The 9626-nt window shown below is 37.3% G+C and overlaps 1 long non-coding RNA gene across 2 annotated transcripts in view; it reads left to right on the top strand.

Annotated features, from left to right (window-relative positions):
* The window catches only part of LOC119624315 (uncharacterized), a 44921-nt gene extending 40493 nt beyond the window's left edge, over positions 1-4428 (top strand). For both annotated transcript variants that reach the window (XR_012090017.1, XR_005240366.2), the window contains one exon: positions 3026-4428. This is a non-coding gene — a long non-coding RNA (uncharacterized lncRNA). The remainder of the gene's footprint in view (positions 1-3025) is intronic.
* Positions 4429-9626: the final 5198 nt, after the last annotated feature.

Below are 9626 nucleotides of genomic sequence, written 5' to 3' on the forward strand. Positions count from 1 at the left end.
TCCTTGAAGAGGGGAGCATCCATATAGATTATCAGATGAGATTTTTAAAACATTTGGTTCTCTTAAATACCTATGTTTACTCACCTATTCCTAATATCACATTTGTCTTATTATCAGTGGATTGTTTTGACTTTGGGTAGTCATAATTAGGGTAAAAGGTAGATACATCGTTCAGTTTTTAAATTTCTTTTCTGGGGCTTATGCTATCAACCAGAATTACTTGCTACATTTTTAATATATAACTTATCATTTTTATTTATTTCTCCTAATCTTTCTTTCTTTATAACCTTTACAGATAATGCAAACTTCGTGTCTATTCTTTAGAAATAAGAGAAACAAAAGTCTTGAAATGTTAATGATTTAGTTTAGCAGAAAATGAAAACTGACAAGCCATACTCCTTCTGCTTTACATATATCCTTCTAAAAAGAAGCAGCAGAGGAATTCTGATCTGTTAGAAAAAAGAATTTATTCTTAAAGTTGTACAAATGCTTTCTGACCATTAAACTACAATTCAGTGCACTTTCAAGAATTTGTTCTTATACTCCTAAAGTCTCTCTCCAGTATGTTATAACCAGAGAATCATGATCTGAGCAGAAAGAGGTGGCTTTCTTCTGTGAGTGCCTGCAATGCATGTTCTCCAGTTAATATGCTTTACCAACTAAAGAATTTGTCATTGCCTGTTGTCAGATTCAGGCAAATTATTCTATTCTTGAATTGGCAAGTCTTTAGGTTAAACATCTCTTGGCAAACCATACTGTGTTTGTAAGACCTTTCTGTTTGAAAGGCAGAAAAACTCATCACAAAAAAAAAAAAAAGTGTCTTGTTTTTGTCCCCAACAGAAATCAGCTTTAAAAAATGCAGCAAATCACACTCAGGTGGTAACTAGTTCATCACTAGTCGTTCCACTGAATTCAGCTGCCTTTTTTCCCAAGCTAATTTATGTGTAGATACAGCCTAAATTTATATCGTTTTAAATGTATAGTAAACTTTTTATCTCTAAGTTCTCCTAATAATTAAATAGCTAGGACACACCTCAACTGACCTGAATTTGATCCCTGGAATCCCCCTAAAAGTGCTTTCCCTGGGGTAGAATTTCCCTAAGGGAAAAAAAGGAACAAAAGAAATGAACTCAGACTTTATTTTGGAATGTGTGTATTGGTAAGGAAAAGGAACTATTAATCAACGAAAATGTGCCTTAAAGTTGAACTTTCTAAGGCAGACTTGCATAGTACTTAGTAAATTAAAAGCACAAAAAGCCGTGGGCAATAGACTGAGTGAGTGTCACATTAGCCATTTTATTTGGTTTTGAAGTGACAGTCTATGAGAGGCAGATCATGTCTGCCTGATGATTTCCCCACATGTACACAGGTGACACTGGAAGATAACTCAGGCAGACACATGTCTGGCATGTTGAGCCAACACCACCGAAGTACACGAGTGACTACTTATCCATTCTTTCTGCAAGAAGAGTCACCCTTGAAAGCTATGCACCTCTATACGTGTTGATATGAAGTGAGAACCACAACCATTACATTTGAAAAACAGCATGCGAAGTAGGATTTAGTTTTTGGCAAAACAGAAATCTAAAGTATAAATGTCTCTGTATGCCAGCAAAAAAGTCTAAAAATATTTATACACTAAATGTTACTGGTTAGTGCTGAATAGTGGGAGTGCGACTTATTTTTAGTTTCCTCTTGTACTTTATTATACTTCATGAATTTCTATAACAATTTTTAAAACATTTTTAAAATATGTAAATCAACATGTTTTTTCTCTTTCCTATTGGGATTTTCTTTCCATTTTGTATTCATACTTCTCGTAACACTCTACAAATGTGACCTTTACTATCATACCCTTCCCTAGTTGCAACCAAGTGGAAAAAAATTTAAATTCCTTGACAAGATATATTGATGATATGGTATCTGATGATTACTAGGATTGACTAGAGGCCACAGGAAAAAAAGGAAAATTCCATTGGTATTTTTTACCTGGAAAAAATTTTAAAGGCCTCTAAAGATTTATGTAACAATCTGGGTATATACCAAATTGTTGTATTTATAGCATATGTTATCATTGATGGTATCAAACATAGCTTGATGTTTTTCCAAGAGAAAGAGAAGTGTGCAGTGTTTCTTGGTTAACTCACAGAACTAAAAGCCTCAAAATCTCCTGGAACAGATAGAATCTATCCAAGTTCCTTTGGTAGTAATGCGGAGAAGTTTATGCATTTAATAGGCATAAGTTATAAGTTCTCATATTCAAGAGTTTCCAACAGTTTGAGCTTTTTTTTTTTTTTTTTTTGAATTGTTAAATAGGAGGGTTTCTGGCTGCAAAACTATAATATGCATTGACTTTGACGATGTATGAGCCAAGGAAAGAACACTGGCAGTCCCAGCACGAATACGATTTTCACATGCCCTGTGCTGCTTCTCTACACAGAGGCCGTTCTCTGGGTCAAGCACACAGCTACAGGAGGGATAGGCAGACTCAAAGCAGTGATGGAGGAAGGAGACCAACACAGAATCAACAGGAGTCAATTGGACTATGTTCCTGACACTGAAAAATTCATTGAACATAGAAAACCACAATCTAGGATTGAAAGCATAGGTCCTAGAACAAAAGCTTCCACCTTCAGTGTTAAATCACCCATAGAACTTGTTAAAACAGAGTCCTGAACATTACCCAAAAGGTTTTCAGTCAGTCTAGAGTGCACCCAAGAACCTGCCTTTTTGATAAGTTCCCAGGTGTTGTTTATGCTGCTGGTCTACAGTTCACACTTTGCGAATAGATAAAGTCAGGTGCCCTGGCCTCAGTATTGTCTTCACTTACATTATGTTAAACAAGTAAACGAACTCAGTTGACTCCTCTGTGAAGTGGGGGTAATAATAGTTCCTGCCTCATAATGCTGCTTTGATGATAAAGTGAGAGAAGCCATGTAAAGTTCCTGTCAAAACACCCAAAAATTTCAGTTATTATTAATAATATTAATATTGTTATAATCTATTGTTTTATCTAACCCTCCAGATTTACAGTTAAAGAAACTGAGGCTCCAAGAGATTGTCACTGTCCCATGATCCCAGAGCTAATGATCAATGAAGCTGGGATGTAGCCCCTAGACCCCGGGCTTCCAGGCTCTCTCATGACACCAGACTGAGTGTGCCCTGAGACATTTACAGAGATTGAACATTTTCAGCCAGTCTCAAACTCATGATCCTCATGTTGAAAGTAAATACAAAAACAAGCCTCAAAAGGATATAGGCATCCAACAAAGCTGACTGACATCAACCTTGTACCACTTATGCCTAATTGAAAGCAGCATACTGTCATGGGTTATCAAAATGGAAACCAGGGACATGCTGAATGAGGATACTTTTGAAAACGAAATAAATGAGATGTTGGCATTGCCCCTATTTTTGAAGATGAAGAGACTGATTGGCATTGGACACTGTCCTTGACTCCCAGGAGCATGTCAGGAGCAAAATTCCCAGTTACAGTCCACGCTTCCAACGAGACACTTGGGACAACAGAAAGTTATGGCCAGAGCATTGCCTACCTTTGGCCTGCTGAGAAAGAGAAAAATGTCTTAACTTTTGCTGTAATGAAATGCACAATTACGCATTTTTTAAGAGAACAGAACAAACCATCTTTTTCTAGCCAGTGGAATGTGATGTGTTTTTCAGCTGAGAAGGATAATAAATTCTAGTTTTGCTGAAATAATATGTCTAAGCTGGAAATTAAGAAATTAGATGCTCTTCTCAAGTCCCCAATCCGCTTTCTGCTTTAGAAAATTGGGACGTTAGGGAGGAACAAAGATCCTTAGAACATTTTCTTCAAGGGAAATCTGAAAGGAATACTTTAGATTAAGAAAAACTTCACAACATTCAGAAGATTCCAGTAATCCTTGCATAATATCAGAAAAGTCCTTTTAATTTTACTAAATCAACAATTTACTTTATAGAATTATTATTATAATTAAACTGATTAATATATATAAAGAGCATAATATAGACTGTAGCATTCAATAACTGCTTCATAAGTGTTTCCTATTATTAGTATGAATAATTATAATGATTTGGTCCTATGTTAAAGCCACAGGGTTTACAAGCTGGTTCAGCTATCTGTGACTTTCATGACTTTCTGAAGTAAAGAAATATGTTTCCCAAATTGTATAAAATACAGAAAGATTGTGATTGAGGGGAAAAGAAATATTTTGACAATAAAAGTTTTACTAAACAGAAAATTAAACTTTTTACCAAGAACCTAGTTTGTTTTTTGTTTACTTGGATTATTGTTTTTCAAATTGGTGTACATGTTCTGTGGAGAAATATTCAGGACTTTTTAAAACCACAATTGATTGATTCCAACCTAAGATAATCAGAATATACAAACAAAATCACAATAGGAAATATTCTACGTCTTTTTTTTCCCTTGACTTTTCAGTTAATCAAAATCAGGTTCTTAAAAACCTGGTTATCTTACAGAATATTTGCTTATGATGCTTATTTCACTAACTGTAATTTTTCAGTGTGTCCTGACATCTTATTGAGTTTTGAATGGCCCCTTTTACTGTTACTTTTGGACAAGACAGTTCCACCTTATTTACAGTACTAGGACCCAAGGGTATGTGTTTCAACACAATGCTGGAAATATAAAACTGTGCAACTATGCATGAGGATAGTAAAAATGTGATTCAGGGCAAGTCCAAAAACATGTTGATTCCAATCATTCTTTCACTTTCACGGAGAAGAGAATTAAGGCTCATTAAACATGAGTGATCATTTCAGCTGCGTAAAAAATATGTCAGCATGCAACTAGGAAGGACCCTAGAAAACAAAATGGTTTTCAGTAATCAATCTGGTACCACTAAGCCAGTCCCCTGCAGGCTCTCCTATCTGATCCCGTCCCTGCTTCTACTTCCATTTATTACAATCAGGCTCTTGACTCTGTTCATCTATTACAGCCTTATCCTGCCTTATGGACTGGGGTTGCAGCTGACCTCTCAAGCTCCTCTACTCTCTGCAGCACTTCAAAGATTAGCATAGAGTCACGTTCCCACTCTCTGTACATTGTACAATCCTGGAGAGTTTACATCTCTCCTCAGCTGACCCTTACTGACCCCAAATAAACTCTCATCCTTGGTCAGTGGCCCATATAGCCCCTTCTTCTTCTTCTTCTTCTTCTTCTTCTTATTATTATTATTATTATTATTATTATTATTAGAAATTGACATTTTAAGTAAAATTGTGGTTAGATGCTTTGTGTAACTTTATTAATTTAGGTAATGTAAATTCATACCATAATAACTAGAAGTCAGGAGAAAAATGAGGAAGGGAAGATTTTAGTCGACCAAATGCCTCTCTAAAATAGGTTTCCTGTTAAGTAAGTCTGCTTTATCTTCTCCATTGCATTTGACTTCTTAAGCAGATTTATGTCTAGACCAGCATGTTCTATCAGTAGAGAGTGTCTAGACAACTTCCCCCAGCTCACTCTCCTGTAGAGGCAAGCACCTGATTTTTTTGAAGCCTGCTGACTGTCTACATCAGGTACAGGGTTCTATTAAATTACCTGAGTTCCTAATGTTACTTTCCTCAGGAAAAAAAAAAAAAAATTCAAGAAAATCAAAACAGCAGCAGTTTATCCAGGCAAACACTTACTTAGCTATCATTAGCCCTCAGTGGGATTCCTAATTCTATCACCAAGTGGCGTGGGGGAAAGGGCAGCTTTATTTCTGTCTTTTGAATTCTAGCTGAAAAACAAAAAAAGGACAGTTTTCCCCTTATGGAAGCTTAGAAAGAGATAGTGACATATCTTCAATCACTTCAACACTTTCCTTACAGAATATAATAAAGAATTTCCCAAATAGCAAAATACAATGTCATCTTCATCTGCTGATACAATTATGTCCTTGACAGCAGAATTCAGACAAATCAGCTAGCTAATTTTGGGCCAAATAACAATAGTTCATTACATCACAATTTACAAAAGAAACAAAATTCCTTTCTCTAGAAGGTTTCCAGGCCATTTTTCTCGCTGCATGGTTTTATATTCATCAACATTGATTTAAAACCAAAGGGACCTGAAGGAGCAGTGGCTGGGCAGTAATGCAGTGCCACCTAGCTTCTCTCCTGCGGGATGGTAGTCCATCACCAGTTGTTCTCCATAACTGAAGGAACCAGAGTAGAGGCAACACTGTGCTAGGACTATCTGAGGCAGAAATAGACAAAGAGGAAAATATCTTCTTTCATATTCATCCAAAGACAATTACACGTCAGATATATACCCTGGAGTTAGGCACGATCCTCCACAATCTAGTCCGATCACTCCATCTAGCCTCTCTCCACCCCATCACCCTTACAACTCTGCAGAAGAAGGCAGCTTGTACGTGTACAGTGCTTATGATTAAGACTGCTCATATCATATATTTCCCCTAATCATCCACAGCATATGCCATGAATATTCCTGCCTCTATTATATACACTTTTCCCAGCCTAAAATCTATACCTATTTGTTCTCTTTCAAGTCCTTTCCAGTCCCAATTCCTTTATGCAGCCTTCCCTGACTACATCAAACCCCAGTGATAATCTCACCTTTGAATTACATTGTATTTTCAATTCTCTACTGAGTCTTTTACTACTCTGTCTATTCCACCCATGTATCTAGACTGTCCTAATTATCCTTCAAGACTCAGCTCACCTATCTACAGCTGTTCTTGATCACATGCATTCCCTCCACCAAACAAACTGAGTAGTTGCCTGTTTGGTGCTCTCATAGTGTTGTGTACACACCTCTAACAGAGAACTCATTTTTATCTTTAATTTTTTAAAATACAATTTTATTTTAACTTTTGTAAGTACATAGTAAGTACATATTAATGTATTAATGGGGTGTATTAGATTTTTGATACAGGCCTGCAATATCTAATAAGCACATCATGTAAAATGGGGTTTCTATCCCCTCAAGCATTTATCCTTTGTGTTACAATCCAGTTACATTCTTTTTTTGTTTTGTTTTGTTTTGTTTTTGAGACGGAGTCTCGCTCTGTCGCCCAGGTTGGAGTGCAATGGCGCGATCTCGACTCACTGCAAGCTCCGCCTCCCAGGTTCATGTCATTCTCCTGCCTCAGCCTCCTGAGTAGCTGGGACTACAGGCACCCGCCACCATGCCTGGCTAATTTTTTGCATTTTTGGTAGAGACAGGGTTTCACCGTGTTAGCCAGGATGGTCTCAATCTCCTGACCTCGTGATCCTCCTGACCTCATGATCCGCGCGCCTCGGCCTCCCAAAGTGCTGGGATTACAAGCGTGAGCCACCACGCCCAGCCCAGTTATATTCTTTTAGTCATTTTAAAATGTAGAATTAAATTATTATTCACTATACTCACCCTGTTGTGCTATCAAATACTAGCTCTTATTAATTAATCCTATTTTTTTTGTACCCATTAACCATCTCCACCTCCCCCAGTCCCTCTCTCACTACCCTTCCCAGCCTCTGGTAACCATTCCTCTATTCTCTATCTTCATGGGTTAAATTGTTTTAATTTTTAGATTCCACAAATAAGTGAGAATATGTAAACTTTGTCTTTCTGTTCCTGGCTTATTTCACTTAACATAATGACCTCCAGTTCCATCCATGTTGTTGCAAATAACTGGGCCTCATCCTGTTTTATGACCAAATAGTACTCCATTGTGTATCTGTACCACATTTTCTTTTTCACTTTATTTGTTGATGGACACTCAGGTTACTTCCAAATCTTTGCAGTTGTGAGCAGAGCTGAACAAACATGGGAGTGCGGATATCTCTTCAATACACTGATTTCCTTTCTTTTGGGTATATACATAGCCATAGCTCTATTTTTAGTATTTTGAGAAACCTCCAAACTGTTCTCCATAGTGGTTACATAAATTTACATTCCCACCAATGGTGTATGAGGGTTTCCTTTTCTTCATATCCTCACCAGCATTTGTAATTGCTTGTCTTTTGGATATATGCCATTTTAACTGGGGTGAAATGATATGTCATTGTAGTTTTGATTTGCATTTTAAAGAACTTGCTTTTATTTTTTCTCTGTTAAACTTAGAGTAGGGCCTGTGTTTTAGTCTTCTGCTTTAGAATAAGCATTAATAAATTGTTGTTTAATTAGTAATGCTTGAATGAATGAAATATAGCCATGTAATTATTTCATATGGTACTCACTGTTTCTCCAGTTAGTTGACATTTCTTGGGAAAAGACTGTATCTTTTCATCTTTCTCTTGCTCATCTTGGACACAATTGCTGATCCCTGCCTGATCCCTTTTTACTTCATAAAAAAGCAAAAATTTTAAAACCTACATTTCCCTAGTGAATTTACTCTCCCACTCTCAAAGCCAACCAGTTTCCTCTTTCTTCCCATCGACACTCCCATTCTTATCTAACTAAAGGCTTACTTATTATTTCAATGGAAAACAGAAGCAACCAGAGTTTCTGGAAACATGATTGAGAGACAAAAATTAGAGAAATCACCTGAGGTCAGACATGAGACCAACAGACAAATGTGCTGAAGCACATAGCTTTGGCTTCCTTGATCAGGAGGAACTGGAGATAAAGCCTTTGGTGGGCCAAAGGCATTGTAGACAGGTGAGAATCTGCCTACATAAATCCATGACCCAGACTATTCTCTACACATTAGCCAGAGCAATTATTTCAAAATGTCACTCAACTGCTCACAATCTTCCAGTTCCTCTCCCCCAACTTCCGAAAGAGTAAAATCCCAGGTACTTCAAGTTTTTCCATGACCTGAGACTACTTCCCTGAACTCCCTCTTGCCTCTCCCTTTCTCATTCGCTGTACTCCTGCCATATCAGTGTTCTTGTGCTTCTTCATACTACTAATACTCCTAATATAAAACAGTGACACTATTTTCTGCACCTGTTTCTTAACTCTATTCCCTGCCTAGTTCTCAAACTACATATGGCTTATCCCTCACTTCACATTCAGAGCCTGTTCAATATAACATCATCAGAAGAGCCTTCTCTGATATGTTATAAAAAATATACCCCTCACCCTCCATCCTCCATCCCCTTATCCAGCCTTATCTCACTTGACAGCACTTATCATTGGTTAAAGTTACATTTTATGGTTTTATTATTTATTAGCTGTCTTGACCACCAGAATGTGAATTTTAGGAGGAAGGAAACTTTCACTTTTTCATTTAGATAAATAAACCAGTCCTAGATCTGGGCCTGAGAAGAAGTGTGCTTTATTCACATATAACTTTGTCAGAGTGGTAGGGACTTTGGAGGAAAGGGGACACCAAAAGAAGTGTATTAGTCATTGTGGGATAACTGCTACAACAAACTGTAAAGTCCAGGAGACTTAACACAATGTAAGTTTACTCCTTGCTCATGCTGTAGTCCAGTGTGGATGTGCCTAGTCAGAGGGCCCAAGGGGTTACCAGGCTCTTCAGTCTAGTGGCTTTACCACCCACTGGGATCTTAAAGTCCACCAGGATCCATTACATCTGGCCAGAAGATGAGGAACAGAAGAGGACATAGAGGATCATATGGAATGTTTTCAGAGTCAGGTCTGGAAGTGATATAAATCACTTTCACTCACATTCACCAGAACTGAGTCACTAGGCCACATCTAA

Source organism: Chlorocebus sabaeus, chromosome 20, assembly GCF_047675955.1.
Source record: "Chlorocebus sabaeus isolate Y175 chromosome 20, mChlSab1.0.hap1, whole genome shotgun sequence".
NCBI lineage: Eukaryota > Metazoa > Chordata > Mammalia > Primates > Cercopithecidae > Chlorocebus > Chlorocebus sabaeus.